At 45.2% G+C, this 18668-nt stretch overlaps 1 protein-coding gene across 1 annotated transcript in view; it reads left to right on the plus strand.

Moving 5' to 3' along the window:
- The first annotated feature begins 11805 nt into the window (after positions 1–11805).
- GLI3 (GLI family zinc finger 3) overlaps positions 11806–18668 on the plus strand; it is a 252438-nt gene continuing 245575 nt past the window's right edge. Inside the window, exon 1 of the mRNA XM_051978548.1 lies at positions 11806–11973. The gene's annotated coding sequence lies outside the window, so the exon portion shown is untranslated. The remainder of the gene's footprint in view (positions 11974–18668) is intronic.

Raw genomic sequence — 18668 nt, forward strand, 5'->3', positions numbered from 1 at the left:
AGCTTTCGTCTTGTGCCTTCTCTCATTCCTCCATATTACTTCACTTGGTATTATCATCGACTCCCTTAGATTGGATGGCCTTCTCCATGCTGATGATTCTCGGAGCTACCTATGCTGTTCTGTGCTCTCTGGTGACCAGTTTCATGTCTCCAACTGCCTTTCAGACATCTCAGATGGGATGTCCAGTAGTCAGTCAGCTGACAGCAAACAGAACTTACGACCTTTCCCCCTAAACCCCTCCTGCTCACACTTCCCCCTATTACTGTAAAGGGCAACATCCACCTCCTCGTCCTTTAGGACTTCGTCCCGATTCCTAATTATCTCTTCCCCTGACCCCCACATTCAGTCTGTTTCCGGGGCCTGTCAGTTTCACTTGGACATCATCTTTTCACCACGCCGCCTCCTCTCCTCCGACACTCTGATTCAAAAACGTTATCGCTTCATGTGTGGATTATTGCAGTAGTCTGCTAGATGTGTGGGCTTGGGGTAAGGAGAGGGGGCTGCCTGCCTCATGTCTCCTGCCTCCAATTTAAGCTTCAGTCAATCATGAAAGAGATTTTCCTAAAGCACAGGTTTGATCATGTCATTTCCCATCTCCACTCCCCACCCATCACTTCAGTGGCTCCCTATTGCCTCCAGGACCAAATATAAAAGCCTTCATTTGGCATTGAAAGTCCTTCATAACCTCTCCACCCTTACCTTTCCAGCCTTCTTTTATCCTACTCCTTGACATGCAGTCTTCTGTCCAGTGACACTGAACTCTTGGCTGTTCCTCATATAAGATCCTCTATTTCTTGGCTCCAGAAATTTTCTCTGGATAAATGCTTTCAATGTTCACCTTGTTCTACTCTGACTAATGACTCCTTGGCTTCCTTTAAGTCCCAACCAAATCTTAATTTTTACTGGAAGCTTTCCCCAACTCCTCTTAATTACAATGGCTTCCTTTAGTTAATTATCTCTTATTTACCCTGTACTTAGTTTGCTTTGCATATATTTGTTTGCTTGTTGTCTTTCCTATTAGATTGTAAAGTCCTTAAGGCTGGAATTTTCATTTGCCTCTTTTTAAACCGCCAGTCCTTGACATAATACCTGGTACACAGTAGGCATTTAATAACTGTTTATTACTTGATTATATAATGTAGTGATATTCCATTGCATTTCTGTATCCCCCCCACACACACACACACTAGCCCTTCCCATTTATGGAAATTTACTTGGTTTCTAATCCTTTATTATAACAAAAAGTGATATCATAAAACATCTCCATGCATATGGAACAAAGGATTTGAAAATTTTTCTTATATCAGAGTGAAAATGTAGACTAATGTAGCTAATAGAATTAGATGGTTTCTAAAATGGGTAGATAGCTAAATGCAAAGAACTGTCCCTAATGGGAAAAAAATGTTTTGACTGTGGCTCCCCAATTTTTGCCTTAGAGATCTGAACTTGGCGCTGGGCTATTGACTATTTTGATATATGACTTGGGTAAAAGAGTGGTGGATGGGTAGGCTTCATTTAATCCATAAATAACACAATTCTGATCAGAAAAGTTAATACAGTGGCTGGCAGACAACTTTCAAAAAGTTCTTGGCAGGCTTGAACAACAGACAATCTGAAAAGATGAAATTTATTGGGGACAAATGTAAAGCCTTATCCTTGCATCCAAAAAAAATTACCTTTGCAAGTACAGAATGGAATAAGAATGATTAAATATCATTCGTCTGCCAAAAAAAAAAGTCTGGTGGTTTTAGTGGCCCACAAGCTTTTTATCCATCAGCATAAGTGGGGTGGGGCAGTCAAAGAAGCTTATGAATTGTGGACACATTAAGAGGAGCCAAAGTCTCTTCAACAATGAGAGGATCCAAATCAGTTCCAACTGATCTGTAATGAACAGAACCAGCTACACCCAGAGAAAGAACACTGGGAAATGAATATGGATCCACTCTTTCTGTTATTGTTTGCTTACATTTGTGTTTTTTTCTTCTCAGGTTATCGTCTTTCTAAATCCGATCTTTCTTGTACATCAAGATAACTGTATAAATATGTATACATATATTGTATTTAACATATACTTTAGCATATATAACATGTATAGGACTACCTGCCATCTAGAGGAAGGGATGGGGGGAAGAAGGGGAAAAGTTTGAACTGAAGATTTTGCAAAGGTCAATGCTGAAAAATTACCCATGCATATGTTTTGTATATAAAAAGCTACAAAAAAAAAAAAAAAAAGGAGCCAAAGTTCCAAGAATAAGGAGGAATGGTTCCTCTGCACTCAAAATCTCCAGTTAAATCCTATTTCGAGTGTTCATTTTAATTCTGAACATCATGTTTTAATTTAAGTAAAGGATAGGTCCGAAGGCCACAATCCTAAGGAAGACAATTGAGATGATGAAGTTCTTCAGGGGAGGATCAGTTGAAGGAAATGTGTGTGAAGGAAAGAAAACTGATATGTTCAAATGCCTGAAATACTGAGGCCAAAGAAGGGTTCTCTTGTTTTGTTTGTTTCAGAGTATGGGACCTGGAGCAATGGGTGCAGTGTCCAAGAGGTAGATTTAAGTTCGATGTCAGGAAAGATGCTTAACAGTGAGAGCTCTCCCAAAGGGGGGAGGGCTGCTGGGATCTTCTGTGAGGACTTCTCAAAGAGGGCTACTTCCCCATTTCACAGGGAGGTTATGATGGGAACTCCTTTCTGGTACGGGTTGGACTGGATGGGCACTGAGATCCCTTCATCTGTGACTCTATCTAACACTCTCCTTTGATTTAGGCTGAGGCAGTTTTTTGGGATCTCATTCTTTCCATTCCATTCTTTCATTCCATGTATTAGCAAGCTATTCTAGCTTCATTTCACTCATAATTTAGATGTTGCTCCCAATGGGGAAAACTCAGGAAGCAAAGACTAAGAATCTCAGGGAAAACATCAACTCCCAAACCACTGTCAATGCACCAGCCCAGGTACATGTCTCTCAATAATTCCTGAATTGAGAGCCTATTTAATATAGTGTTGAAATTATTTTTTTAATATAAAACAATTTAATAAAGCAAGTCAGTTCATTCTGGCACTCAGCTTCATTTGAAAAAAAAAGATAATTATCTGATGCTTTAAGACAGAGAAAAAATTTTGTCTTAATTATGAGGCTCAAATAATCTGAATAATTACCTTAATTCTCCAGTTCCTTGACATGTGTAGACAAAACCTCGAATAGTAATTGTTCACGCATTATAAATCTAGGTTAATAAGCAATTAGGACTCTCCATGAGAATTGTCCATCAAGCTCAATCTTGAACGGAGTTTCAAGGGATGTAAGTGTGGGTGTTTTCCCTCCCTGGGTACTTTGTGAGCACACAGACAATGCATTCCCACCTTTCCTGCTTGTTTTGAAAGATTGCTTAATATCCTCACAACTTCCTAATGTGCTCGTTCCCTATAGAATTGGATAGAACGACTGTTTTCATTGAGGGCCTCAAAAAGTCCATCACAGAAATACGGATTTGGCCCAGTGGTGTCTTGATGGTGGAATTATCACAGTGACAACTTTTTAAAAGTCTCTCATTAAGAAAAATATAATTGTTTTACAGGCTTAAAAGAAGAAAAAAACAGGCTGAATGTATTGATATAAGTCAGTCAATAAGGCAATAACAAGCAGATTTTTTGTTTCCATCGATGTTTTTGTTCTCCCCCTTACCCTCTCCCCAAGACCCATCTCATATAACAAATAGCAATTTAGACAAAAGAAAAAGAGGAGAAAATAGTATAACCAATTAACATCTAAAATCCTGAAAATATATACAATATGCAATCCTCTCATCTTCACAAAATGGTGAGTTGGAGATTTTCTTTCCTATCTCTTCTTTTGAAGCAGGATTTCTCTTTATAATTTGGCAATATTTACTTATGGCAATCCTCCCCTACTCCCTTTCCCCCAGTGTGTGTGGCTGTGTCTTGCATTCATTTTGTGATAGTCACTCTGTGTATAGTTCCCTTGGCTCTGCTGCCTTCACTCTGTGTCAGTTCATGTAAATCTTACCATGATTCTCTGAATTCACCACACATAATTTCTAATGACATAGTCATTTTCCATTACATTCATCTACTGCAATCTATTTTGCTATTCCCTAGTCAATGGAGTTCTACTTTCTTTCCAATCCTTTGCTAGCACAAAAAAATACTGTTATAAAATATTTGTGTATATATGAGGACTTTATTTGTATCAATGACCTCCTTGGGTCACAAAGAGTATCTCTGGGTCAAAGGATATGGTCATTTTGGTCACTTTATCCACAAAATTTGTAATGGCTTCTCCAAACTCTTGTAAAGATTCATGACTCACCAAAAATGGAACAGGATTCCTACCTTTGAACAACCCCTCCAACATTGATTATTGCCATCTTTGCTCATTTTTAGGTTGTGAGGTGAAATCACAAGGGACTTTAGATTTTTGGTACTTCTCATTTTCAGAACCATTAGCTTTTTGAAACCTTTGACCACTTAACTATTGAATAAAGGTTTTTAATTATATGCATATGTATGCATATGCATACACATACTCACATATATAATCCGTGCCTTTATATGCTAATTTGTTTATATAGCTAGAATACCAAACTCTATCACAGAAATTCACCCTTTCCTTCTTATCTGATTAGTTGTCTTTGAAAAAGCTTTTTTGTGTCTTGTAATCAGTTATCTATTTTCTTTTGCAGTTTTGTTGTTTTGTTAATAATATATCTTCTTAGATCAGTGAGAGGTCTATCATCTTCTAATTTTTTAAATAGCATCTTCTTTAATATTAAGTTCACATATGCATTTAGAATGTATTCTGGGATATCATATGAAGTGTTGGTCTGAAAAATTCTGCCAAAATGCTCCCTAGTTTTACCAAGCAATTAAAAAATCAAATAGGTGGTACACTCTAAGTTATTTAGACTTTCCAGCTTATCAGATACTGGGTTATCGAGTTCTATTGTTTCTGATTGTCCCTTGTCTAGTCTGTTCATTGATCTACCTCCATATTTTAACGTAGTTTTAATGACTGGTGCTTTAAAATATGGTTTGAGGTCTATTGCAAGTGCTATTCCCCATCATCCTTATTTATTTCCATCACTTCCTTTGATACCCTAGATATTTTCAAATTAATTTTTGTATTATTTTATAACATTCTATAAGGCTGCCCTTTGATAATTTGATTAATACAGCTTTAAAAAGTCTAAATTAATTTTGATGGTATTGTCTATCAATTATTTTTATTATGTTATCATGGCCCAGTCATGAGCACTACATATTCTTCCATCTATTTAAGTCCTTTATTTTTTTAAGGATAATTTTGTAACTAACTTTATAAAATCAGCTGTGCCTTTGGTGGGTTAATCTTTAGATACTCTATGCATTTTCTATTTATTTATTTTGGGATTTCCCTGTCTATTATTACCTCTTGTATTTTGATATTATTATATAGAAATAGAATTGATTTTTGAGGGTTTATATTGTGGTCTGCAACTTTGCTGAAATTATTAATTATCTCAATTAGTATCTTTGCTGATTTCTAATATTTTCCAAATTTATCATTATATCATCAGCAAATAGGGATAAAATTATCTCCTTTTGACCTATTTTTTGACTTTTATTTCTTTCTATAATCTTACTGCTATCGCTAGCATTTCCGGTACTACATCAAATAATAACAGGGAGAATGGGTATCCCTGCTTTACTCCCATCTTTACTGGGAAAAAAAAAAAAGTTCTACTGTGTCCCTATTGTATATAATGATTGCTTTTTGGCTTGAGAGATACTTTTTAATAATATTATAAAAGTTTGTTTTTATTTACACTTTTTAGGGTTTTTAGCATAAATGAGTATTGTACTTTGTCAAAGGCTTGTTTTGCATCTATTGAGATCATAATTTAGAATCAGAAGAGCAGTGGTGAGCTCTCATTATTGAGTATGAGAGCAGTAAGCTAGAGAGAAAAACCAAGAATAATGTGATCTTTGTGAAGAGGAGGACTGGGAAAAATGCGCATGCCTTAAATAGAATGAGGGACTTTGAGAAGAGGGATGGGTTTTGGTGAAATAAAGTTAGTCCATCTTGTGCAAATTGAACTTGAGGTTTTCTCTCCCTCTTGTTATCAATAGCTGCCTACTGCTCTTGAATGAGAAACCTGATTTTTCTTTGTTTATTATTAATAAGGTGGGGAATCAATATGATATATAAATTCATTTAGACATGGATGACTTTACTTTGCCAATGAGATATTTGTTTTCCAAGGTATTTATTTTTCAAGGACAACAAAGAGAGGGGAATGCTTAATACAAAGGAATGAATTTCTAACAGTGATATTTTTAAAAATAGTTACGTATCTTCTACCCTCAACTGCCTATAAGTAGGTAGAAGTTTATTCTTTATAGATGTAATTCACCATAATCATTATTTTAACTATAGTAGAATTGGACTGGCATATATTGAAGTACTTTATTTTAACTGGATGCATAGGAATATATACATTTTGCATGTGTGTCTGTCTGTCTGTTTATATATCTGTATATTGAGTATAAATCAGGAAAATTAAACTATCCATGAAGAGCTGCACATAAGAAATGGAAGAAGTTAGACTCTCTCCAATATGTATGATCAGGAAAAGACGTGGCATGAGAAGGCCTTTCAGCATTTGTTAAATGCCTAATAGAGTATTTATGGTAGAAAATGGACAAGTGTACTCCTAGATGAGGAGACATAAATGGAGCACCATTTCTACCAAAGGAGGGATAACTGTATTGATGGAATCATGGAGCCAATGAAGTACTTATCTCTAGGTAGTCAAATGATGAAATCTGTTTCCTCCTTCAAATAAAACATTTAAATCATAGTTGCTGTCACCAATCAGATGGAATAGTTTGTGGTTTTGGATTCAAGATTAATTCTTTCATTCTAGTCTTTACCTGTAAGGTAATGCCCTATGGGGGTAGAGAACTCAGCCAGATCTGCCCCAGTTTCCCATCTGAATACACACACACACACACACACACACACACACACACACACACATGTGTGTATATATGTATATATGTGCATATATGTGTGTGTATATATATATATATATAAAATATGTCAGTGTCCTTATGTATATATGTAAGTTGTTTGGTAAAGGGTAAGTATGATGAAGATGAATCTCCCCATTCACCTTGAAGAAATGATGTTGCCTTAGGCTTTGTTTGGAAATCTCTTCTGACCTCCTTTCTCTAGAAATTGAGAGTGGACCCACTGGAACCTTTTGAAGGGACACAGAATTCTTGATTGGGGGACTGGGGCTACATCTGAGATGATTTATTGGGGGGAACAGATCTTGAGATTCTAGCTATCCTCTGTAATCTGTGAAAATTATGAACAGATCAAGATTGAGACATGTGCACCAGAATATGGCATAAAATATTCAGGCCATTTCAGAAGAGTATTTTCCAAGTATCCAAAGATGGCAAGAGCAAGGCAGTAATTCAACTTCCTGCAGAATTTATGGAAGATAGAGACAATTGCATACTTGTTTGGTCCAAGATGGAACTCCTGCCTTAACCAGTCACCCCTAGTTCTAAACTTTCCAAATTCAGGATTTGGGGATCAAGCCTTCCAGACAGAAAAAGGAATTTTTTGGATTCAGCTCCTTAGAAAAAGAAGGTCATTGGCAGTTCCAGAATCTCATCTTCTTTGGTGGACACAATCAGGAAAGTCTTCGGACATTGCAGACCTGTCTACTGGGAAGAGAACTGTTGAATCAATAGCCATAAAATAGTTTTGCCTTCTGTGGAAGAGTCTGAATCAGGGAGTGACATTGTGAGTCTAGAAGAGACTCCACAACACTCTATGGGAGGGCAAGGATACACCAGAATGTGAAAGGTTTTCTACATCTTTGCTCACTATAAGTTGAGTTTTTTTCGGGAGGGAAACTGATGGGTTTTGTCAATACTTTGGTGTTCAGTATGAATCAGTTTATGGGATCTTTATGAGCTTATTTCTGCAGAGCAAAGAAAATATTGTTCTATTTATGTGCATTACAAACTTGAGGTTGGTTTTTTTTTTTTGGCTGAGACAATTGGGGTTAAGTGACTTGCCCAGGGCCACATAACTAGGAAGTGTTAAGTGTCTGAGGTCACATTTGAACTCAGTTCTTCCTGACTTCAGAGCTGGTGCTCTATCCGCTGCGCCACCTAGCTACCCCAAACTTGAGTATTTGTAAGTCGGGTCCCTGTTACCCATATCTGTGAAAATCTAAGCAATAGCCAAACATAGGCTCTATTTCCAGATATTCCTGAAATAATTCCAAGTCAGGGTCAATCAGCCATGGGGAGAAAATGATCATCTCACAGTCAGCCTCCAAGGTTAAACATGGCCTCTCCGAGTCCACAGTCATGCAAGTTCTGAGTCTTGGGTTATATATATCAAAGTAGCACCAGTGAGGAAACTCTCTCCACCAATGCAAATTGGCACCCACTCAGTATAATTCTAGACAAGTTCAATAATTTGCTGAGAAGGGTTTGGTCTCTTGAATATTGGAAATAGAGGTCCTGGCTCTGAAGTCAGCTCCATCCCTGATGGGTTTCCTTTCAAGTATTTATATATGTACCCTGTTTCCCCGATAATAAGACCTATCCCAAAAATAAGCCCTCCCTTACTATGTAAGATTCCTCTAAAATAAGCCCTCCCCGAAAATAAGCCCTATTGAGATTGCTACTGTAGTGAAGGTGATCCCCTGCGCTACACGCTACATTACGGCACCCTCTGTATGCACTCCCCTCCCCGTGAAACGCGCGTCACACTCCGAGATGCATCCAATCAGAGCTGCAGCAGTGAGTGGGGCATCCTGTTCTTCCCCAGTGATTTGCTTGCTGGCGCCATTGAGAGCATTAAAATAAGCCCTCCCCTGAAAATAAGCCCTCTGGTGGGTTTTTTTTCTGTCTAAAAAAAATAATAAGACAGTGTCTTATTATCGGGGAAACACAGTATGTATATATGCTTATACATATGTAACTGCACATATGAGTGCTGTGATGCTTCAGCTATGTGATATGTGTGTGTTTGGATATGTGTATGCATGTGTGTTCGGCTGCTATATACCTTCCTGATAGCATCATAAACTTAGAAAGGTTTTTATAGCCACTGTAGGGAGTTTCTACTAAGTATAAAGGTATGAAAGTCTTATCACCGTTCCAGGAGTCAACATCACTCTTTCATTCTCTCCTGATCCTATCCTGATTTCATGATCATAGGTGGAAAGATACCTTGCTTGCCTTTTGAACCGGTAGAATAAAATCTTTATGACTCAGACATTCACCAGCTTTTTTCCTCTGGAAGGAACAGTTAAGTGCTCTGATCTAGCTTACCTGCTAAGTTATTAACTGTCTCTTCCCCCAACCCTCATTCCACCCCAGTCACGGGGTGAGAATCTGCATTTGTAATTCACATGTGGGAGACTGTGGCAGAGTCATGTGCTTTGAGGAGAGGGAAAAAAGGGGCTAAATGTGGGAAAAGATGGAAGGGTATTAGTTCAGCAGTTTGGTGAGTGACAGCCAGGTAGGGAGGGGATGGTGAATATTTGAAAGGGGAGAGCAAGAGAAACTATTAAGACAAATGGCTGAAGGGCATCTTTGGTCTTTGCTCAGGTTCTCTGGTCTCTGATTCCATCAGACTCTTCTGCACTTGTGGAAAGTCGAATGGCCCAAGAAGTGAAACATGTTTCTCCCATAAATGTCTCAGAAAAAAAAAAATCAAGTCTCCAATGAACTGTCTGAATCTGGAAGTGCTATTAAAATAATAATAGCGAGTCACTTACACCTCCACTCTCCTTATATCAGCAAATCAGTCTGATAGAATCTTTGAGTGGTGGGTGGAAAGGGATTCTCCCTCATTCTGGCTGGGGCTGGGACTTGAAGCTAAGAAAACGTTGTGTCCTAGGATCCATTACCTCTGGTGAAACTCCTTTAAAAAAAAAAAAATCAGTGCTTTTTTATTCAAGGAAACTGTCTTTTTTTTTTTTTTTTTTTTTGCTACTAACCAGGGATTGGTAGCAGAGAACAGAAAGGGTAGATGTAGGTGGATAGAAGTGAGAAAGAAGGAAAAACGATTTTACTGAAAAGATAGTTGAAGGTAAGTGAGTCTGCTTATTAGAGAAAGGCATTTTCAAAGAGAACGTTAGCACGTAGTAAAGGTTCCAATTCTTGGGGCCCCACAAGGGAGCCACTTGGGTGTGACAACTTGCAGACTTCAGAAGATTTCCCGACTACATTTTGCTAGTTGTGTGACCCTGGGCCATTCAATGCTACTGAAAAGGCCTTTATTAAGGAAGAACCAGCTAAGTGCCAGACACTGGTAAGAGGAAAAGGAAAAATGACTGTTTGGGAGCTCAAGGAGATGAGGGTCTAGTGGAGGACACCAGGTGCTCCCCAGAAAGTCCGCACAGAGGACTTTCCCAGGATCCCCTGGGCCAAGAGTTTGTATGGGAGAACTAGGGCAGCCCACCTTTGAAGGAAGCCATGAGTTCTAAGAGGGGGAAGCTTCCAGATCTGGGGCACGGGGAGCGAGGTGTCCTCGAAGGAGCACGCCAAGGAGGCGCCGTTGGCCAGGAAGCAAAATGTTGGAGGTCGAGTCTACTGGAATCAGCGTGGAGAGAAAAGGCAGATCAGGTTCCGAAACGTCTGGGAGACATCTGTTTAAACTCCCAGCGTGTATCCAAACCTCGAGGGAAGCTTTTGGAGCAGGGCGACGGCCAGGCGGGTCAGACCTGGGCCAGCCTGAGGAGGAGGAGCACCTGGGCGGCTCGTGGAGCCTGCAGGGAGAGGGAGCGTGAAGGGTTTGGAGGTGGGGAGGCCGTTTCGGGACCGATGGGAGAAGATGCCGGAGGAGAACAGGGAGGGAAGCCCAAGACAGCAGCGAGCCTCTGAAAGGAGAGGAGCGAGTCCAGAGCGGGAGGGAGGTGAGCCAGACAGGAGTGGACAGGAAAACAGAGAGCCAGGAGAGGAGGAAATGGACACAGGAAGGAGGGAAGCTGCAAAGCTGGGACACAGTTGCTCAGGGTAGGATGGAGGGGGGGGCGGTGTTAGGGAAAGCTGTTGGAGGTGGCAGTCCCTGACATCACGCCCCTGCTGCCTTTCTCCTCCCCTGGGTGGGTGGGGCCTCAATGAGGCCCAGCAAGGAGGAGAGAGGGGAGGAGAAGGGGGAAAGAGAAAGGGGGAGGAGGAGGAGGGGCCGGTCTGAATCTATGTATGGGAGGAGGTGAGGGGAGGGCAGAGGAGGGCAGGATTGGAGGGAGGGCTAGGAGTGAAGGCGCGTGGCTCCGGCTCCCCACAGCGCTCTTCGCCCCTCCGCCCCCAGGCACAGGCTGCACTGAGAGTGGCTCCCAGAGCGGCGTTGGGAGAAACGTTCGCGGGCCCGGGCAAGGGCCCGCCCCGTCCTGGTCCCCTCCCCTTCCCCCCCCCCCCCCCTCCTCGGCGCCTGCATCTCTCTGCAACTGAAGCTCCAACTCCGAGCACCCCGACTGATCCAGAGAAGGAGGAGGAGGAGAGAAGGAGGAGGAAGGAGAGGGCCACCCCCTCCTCCCGGAGCAGCTAGGAGGGAAAGGGGAAAGACAGACACACAGACAGAAATACACACACACAAAGAGAGAGAGAAGAAAAGAGAAGAGAGAGAGAGGAGGAGAGGAGAGAGAGGAGAAAAAGGAAAAAGAGAGAGAGAGAGAGAGAGAGAGAGAGAGAGAGAGAGAGAGAGAGAGAGAGAGAGAGAGAGAGAGAGAGAGAGAGAGAGAGAGAGAGGAAGGAGAGAGAAAGAGAGGAGAGAGAGAGAGAGAGAGAACAGCAAAAAGTGCAGAGCCCCATCCTGAAGTTTCCCGGGGCGGGCCGGCGGCCCCCTCCCCCGGCTCTCTCGCCCCTCCCCCCGGGCCGGGCCGCGGCAGGCGCTTGGAGTTCCCCATTGGCTCGTCGGTCCATCCGCCCAGGTTGGTTACCCCCCCACATACCCCGTACCCCCCCAACCCTCCTCTGTCCGCCACCCTCAGTCCCTGGGCCTCGGGGAGCTCCCCGGGGGGACAGGGAGGAGAAAGAGAGGGCGGGCACTCGGGAAATCGGGGCGGCCCCATCAGGGAAAACTTGGAGGCGGCGGGGAAGGGGGGCGGGAAGGAGGAGGAGGAGGGGGAAAGAGAGAAAGGGAAGGAGGGAGAGAAAAGGAGGGGGAGAGGGGGCGGGAGGAGGGGAAGGGGGGCCGAGGGACAACTTTTCCAACATGTGAGGCTCTGGCTGAGCAACAGCAAGTGCTTTCTCTAGCGGAGGCCAGAGGCCGGAGGCCGGCCGAACTGAGCTGTCCGCCTGCGGCCGGGGCCCCTCGGAAAGGTCAGTGGGCTGCGCGGGCCGGGCTGGGTTGAGCGGAATCGGAGTCGGGGGATGTGGGCAGTGAGTTTATTTTTCCTTCCTTCCTTCCTTCCTCTCGCTCTCTCTTTCTTTCCTTTTTTCTCCTTTCTTTCCTTTTTCTCTTATCTTTCTTTTTTCTTTTTCTTTCTTTTCATTTCTTCATTCCTTCCTTCCTTTCTCTCTTCCTTTCTCTCTTCCTTCTTTCCTCTCTCTCTTCCTTCCTTCCTTTCTCTCTCCCTTCCTTCCTTTCTTTTTCTTCTTCTTCCTCCTCCTCCTGCTGCCGCTACTGCTGCCCCCGCCTCGGTTGAACCAAATCAGAAATGTCAGTCAGTGCTGGTGAGTCAGGGGGGATCAGATTACTAGATGGCTGAGAGTGTGGTGCCGGGCTCGGCGGGCAGGCGAACGGGCGGGCACACACACATACACACACACACACTCACTCACACACACACACTCACTCACACACACTCACACACAGGGGAGGGGGGGGGGTGTCCACCGGAGCTCAGGAGGGCAGCCCTAGGGAAGTATCCGGCCAGGCGCGAGCGCGGACCCGCTCACACTCACCCTCACAATCACTCCCACTCACTCATCTACTCACACTCGCGCTGTTCCCCCCACCCCCACGCACGGCCGTGAAGAACGGAGCTACGCGGCCCAGCTGGTGCTGAGGAGGCTCGCCTGGGCTCTTTGGGGCTCGCCGGGGCGCGGCGCGAGTGGGGCGTGCGGGAACTTCCAGAGACCTGACAGCCGCCGCCACCAGGTAGGGAGCGGGGGAGCGACCCCCCAGTCCTTTGTCTCTTGCCGGGTGGCTTGCAGCGGCCAGACAGAAGGACGTACCTAGGCTGTCAGGGGGCCCGGGGCCACGGCCCGGCTCGCTCTCTGGGGGAGTTAGAGACGCCTTTGGGAAGCGCCAAAGGCCATGCAAACAGCCTCCCAAGTTCGAGTCCCCAGACTCTAAGCAACTTAGCGAGCAAGCCGAAAGCCGGGAGATGTCTGCTTTCCTCCTCCCCCTTTCCCCCCTCTACTTTTTCCTTCTCCTCCTCCTCCTCTCCCCCCCTCCTGCCTTTCTCCTTCCCCCTTTCCTCCCTCCCTCCCTCCTTCCCTCCCGCGCAGTACCGGCCCGTTACAGCCCCAAAGAAGCTCCGAGGGGACGTAGCTTTTCTGGCCGCGACGGCTTCTTCCAGCCCCACTTGGGCCAAAGCTGCCGAGCTCCCCCGGCCCTCCTGCCGGTCCTGCCCGCTTGAGGCCGGAGGAGAAACTTTGGTGCTCGGGGAGGCCGGCTGCCCTGAAGCGCTGCACTAGCGGCTGCCCCGCATTTAGGCCGCGGCTCGGCACCCCCCACTCCCCTTACCAGCCCGGGCCGGGTGTGCTGGCCTCTGGGCCCAAAGCTCAGCCCGGAGGGGCCGCGGCCGGGCCTGGGTTCCGTCGGGCTGAAGGAGCCGAGCAGATTTGCCGAGTTTGGAAGAGTAAAGGCGCGCGCAGTTGCTGCGTGTGGGGGGAGGAGGGAAGGAGGGGGAGATCGTCTCTGCTTTTCCCAACTGCAAGTTAGGAGCAGGATAAACGTTGCCCAGCTGCGGGACCAAGCTCCTAGGCCGTAGGAGAGCTTGCTGTGGGGGCCGACTTCGAATGGGGGGGGGGAGCAGAAGTTTAGCTGTGATCGGCTCGGGCAGGTACCAGGCTTGGATGCCCACTGGAGGCAGGAGGCTTGGAGCCGCAGGCCAGCTTTCCCCAGCTCCGTGCCCGGCCCCGCACAGGTGCTAGATAAATGTTTGCTCAACGGAATTGAATGGAACCCAGGGGGTGGGGGCTCGGGTCTTTGCTAAGCGGCTCAGCGGGGAGAAAGTCTCCTTCCTGGGGACCTCTCCTCTTCTTTGATCCCTGCCCAAGCACAGATTTTCTCTGCTTCGAGCAAGGTACCCGGCAGAAAGGAGGAAAGCCCGCCATGCCCACGTGGGGCGATGCCAGCGCCCCTTCCTCTGTTGTCTTCTCCCCCTGCCCTCGGCATCCCGCCGGTGACCGCCCTCACAGGCAGGTGGGCAAGTTGGGACTATAAGGGGAGAGGGGCAAGCACTGGTAGCCCCCTTCCCGTGGCTGAGGCAGCTTCATTTCCCTCAAACGTTTCCTCCCCTCTCATGGCCAAGTCTTCCCCTTTTCCAGCTGCCACTAGAGTCCCCAGTTAGAGTGACCGTCTGCTCGCCGACCCAAAGGGAAGTCCCGAGCAATTCTCCCGGCCTGCGTGGCCGGGCACTTTGTCCCCGATCTGCCCGCGTGATCCCCTCATCCGTCCGAGCCCGGGAGCGGGAGCCGAGTTGGGAAAGGAATGGGGAGCCCATTCCCCTCCCCGTACCAGTTCCCTCCTTTGAATCTTACATTCCCTTTTCCAAAGCACAACCCAATCCTGGCTATTTAGAAATGGAAACAGAACCTCTTACTATATTTCTTGGAGGCATCTGCTTGTGAGCTGGTCAGAACGTGGAGATAGAGAAGCGAGTAAAGGAAATAATCTGGGATTCGGTTGTGAGCCGGGTCAGAACTTGGAGAAAGAGAACTGACTAATGGAAATAATCTAGTTTTTGAAAGTGCCTCCTTGATTGAATTCAACATGATGGGGGTGGGTGATCCGAGCTGATTTCACTTAAGTCTTTCAAAGAAAGGAGCCAGATCAATTCTCTTCTTGCTGATGTTTGTTTGTTTCCAGTTGGAGTGAACTATTCATTGAAATCTGAAAGAATTGCCCTAAAGTATTAATTCTGAGTATTTATGTAATTGCTTTATAATTTGGATAGGTGCCTTACTGATTGATCTCTGTAATTATTTCATTTAGGTCCTAAATTAAAAATTAATAATAGTCTGACAGTTTCTTAATTACACTTGTCAAGATTATTTTGAAGGAGGAAAGGGCTGTGTTGTAGAGTCCTAGAAATCCCCTGAAAATCCGAGCTTTGCTCCCAGAGCGGCTGCAGGAGGGCTCCATGTTCTGGGGCCGGGCTGGAGCCCTGGAATGGGGAATGACTTTCACAGTGTAAACAGTGTGAAGTAGATGAAGAATTTGTTTATGGAAGGAAATATTGGTCTTAACAAGCTGGTGCACACATCCTTTTTTTGCTGGGATACTCCAGCAAACGTCCACTAATGGGAGACTTGGGGTGATCTTATCTGTCCAGAAGGAAGCAAATTTGCATGTGAAGTTGGAGTCCCTGGGCCCCGAGTGAAGCACCCTTGGAGGGACTGGGACTAGGAGAGGGAGGCTGTTTGGGGATGCTGCATCCAGCCCCGGGGAGCAGCTGGTATCCACAGCAGTTCTCCCCCACAGAGCTTTGCTTAAACACAAATAGAATCACATTTGGGGAAAAAAAAAAGTTGGCTTTAATGAAAACAGGAACCTCAACCCCTTTACCTCGAAGGGTGGAGCTGGATTTAAGGGGTGATGGTCAAATTCTCCCCATCATTTACCTGCTGCCTCTTTGAGCCCGAGGGAAAGGAGGGAATTCAGTGTCACTGAAGTCACTGGAGCTAGTCCCCAGCTTATGTAAGGGAAGAGGGGGCTGTCATCCTGTGGAGGGACAGGCTGCAAAATCCGAGGCAGCCTTTGTTTCCGGCCCAGCAAAAAGAGCCTAATTACCTGGCTGCCCTCTTCCCTAGAATGGACCAAAGGAAGGAAGGAAGGTAGAAAAGAACCATACCTAGAGCTTACATTTTTCCACCAAATAAGGTAGGCAGCTTACTGAGCCCAGATCCAGTTTTTGGAGACTGGGGGTGGGGAGATTATGAAAGGAAACCCTTGAATGAGCCTTGTTGCCAGTATATAGACAGTAATGCACTCAGAAAAAAACAGACTCGAAGGAAGAGTGACTCAGTGAGTCGTGAAATCCTCAGGAAAACCTTCGTAATGGAATGTTAATGCTTTTAGACTATAGTAGATTATCTTAAAAGTCAGACTTTGCTTCTTACTGCAATTGTTGTAAATCCCTAGCTAAAGAATACTTTGAAGAGGGGTTTAGTTTTTGCTGGCATTCCTATTCCGGAGTCAGTCTGATTTGTTTTGGAAGATTGGAGAAATTTTCTGCCAACTTAGATCATGTGAGACAATTAAAAAGCTAAAATGACTCGCAGAGAAGGAGCCCTTTCTTTAAGGAGCCCAGGTGGGACTGGGCCATTTAGCCCAGGGGTCAGGAGATGCTAGCCCCTCTTCCCCCATCCTCCCCCGGCCTCCTCCTCCCCTCGGGGATTCGGTTTGTCTATTTTTTCAAAGGAAATAAAGTGTGTTTGTGTTTGGGGGGGGAGGGGAGAGGAGGGGAACGCAGACTCAACCCAAGTGGAGCTCGGGCCCCGCTGCAAACTTACTTTTCAAGTTCTTTCAGCTTGATTTTTCATCTTTTCTCTTATTTGCTAGCCCTGTGAAATAGAGCTGTAGACTGGGGAGGACTTTAAATGAAACTTCCCACTTTGATGATTTTTTTTTCAACTTTGATATATTGACAGCAAAAGGAGCTGCGGAGCTTTCATATAGCGGGAGCAGTAACACCAAGCAGCAGTCAAACGTCTCTCCGCATTTGTGTTTAACTGCAGAAGAAAAACATGTCCATGGGCAGTCGAGGTTCTTATCAACTCTCTAATCCCAGATCCCAGCAAACCTTGAGGGCATGCCTCAGATCTCGCTCAAATCAGGGGAGACGCTCACAGTTTGCAGATTAAATATGCTATGTGTTCCTGGCTCCAACAACGGGTTTTATGAGCTCACTAAGCTTCCTGTTTTAAGATCCTTTTCTGAAGTTTTTAGGAGCTGCTAAAGGCATTGCTGTCTGGAGTAAGTGGTACTTGTTAATTTAGAGACATTTTAGATATTGCATTCTGTCTGTTAAGCACACCCCACAGAGTTATTTATTTTCAAATAGAAAGAGGATTGAGATCCGAGGGGGGAGGAATTGGGGGGTGCTGTTTTTTTTGGGGGGGGGGTTGTTTATCAGGACATCTGACTATAAACTTTAGAAAACCTGGATTTAAAAAAAAAATACTTTGCTTTTGACCTTTTGCTTTTCTTCTTTGCTCTGGGGCTTTCAGTGACATTAGTCTTTTATTTTATTTTTTTTTTTAACCACTCATTTGCCCTCTTTTTCAAATTGTTTTATATGCTGCTTTTTAGAAAGCCCACAACGGTTCCTTGGGCTAGGAATTGTGTCTGGGTGGGGCGGAGTGAACAGCCTTTCCCACCTAGTGAATGAAAAAAATCACATTAGGAGCTTTTACATTTTTTTCTTCCCCTCTCCCCACCCCCCCTCCCCTTTCACTCTCTTTCCCTCCTTTTCTCCTCTTCTCCCTCCCTTCCTCCTTCCCTCCCTCCCGCCTCGGCCTCTGTGTCTGCGCCTCTACTTGTCCCGCAGTAATGATGTTTATACGTTTTGCATAATAGTCTTAATTAAAAAGGAAAATACTTTGCATGGCATTGTCCCACCCGCGCCCGCCCAGCTCCCCCGAGATCTGGAGCCAATTTGGTGCTTAAAGGTTATTCAATGAATGAAAGAGCGCGAGCCCATTTGTCAAGGTGCTGGCCGCTCTCAGTTCCTTCTCGGTCCCCAAATTCATTGTCTGGGCAGCCCCGTCATTAGTCATCAGCGGGTTAGTGCTGCCTGCAGGCCAGGCTGCCCGGGCCTCCTTCACACCATTACAGCTCGGAAAGTGGACTCTGTCGCCCGCGAGAATTACGGCTCCCGATTTCCGCTTGGCTAGGCTCGAGGTAAGGCCCCTCCCCGCCCTGGAGCTGCCTGGGATCCTCGCCTTCTCCTCCTCGAGCTGCTCTCCCGGGAGATTTAGGAGGAAAGTTTCTTAAAGACTGTGTTGGCATCGGACTGTGCCTTTGTCACGGCCTGCACGCTCCTTATAAATTGTACCTGCACCAGATTGGAACGGGCTGCGATGGATGGCCTGGAACAGCTGGCTGGGGAGGCCGGCCGCGCTCCCCCCACTCCTTCCTTCTCTCTCTCTCTCTCTCTCTCTCTCTGTTTTTCTATGTGTGTCTGTCTCTCTCATCTTCTCTCCTTTTCTTCTTCTTCCTCTCCCCTTCTCTCTCTGTTTCATTATCTCTTTCTCTGTGTCTCTTTCTGTATCTCTGACTCTCTTTTTCTTTGTTTTTCTCTTTCTTTTTCTCAAAAGTAATTTAACCACAAAATTAGGTATACCAATGGGGTGATGGGAGCATTTTTTATAGCATGTGGAACCCACTACAATCCAGTGATTGTGACTTCTTTAATAACTTTACAATGTAGTGGGGAGCAATTAGAGTTGC

The sequence above is a fragment of the Antechinus flavipes genome, chromosome 1 (assembly GCF_016432865.1).
Source record: "Antechinus flavipes isolate AdamAnt ecotype Samford, QLD, Australia chromosome 1, AdamAnt_v2, whole genome shotgun sequence".
NCBI lineage: Eukaryota > Metazoa > Chordata > Mammalia > Dasyuromorphia > Dasyuridae > Antechinus > Antechinus flavipes.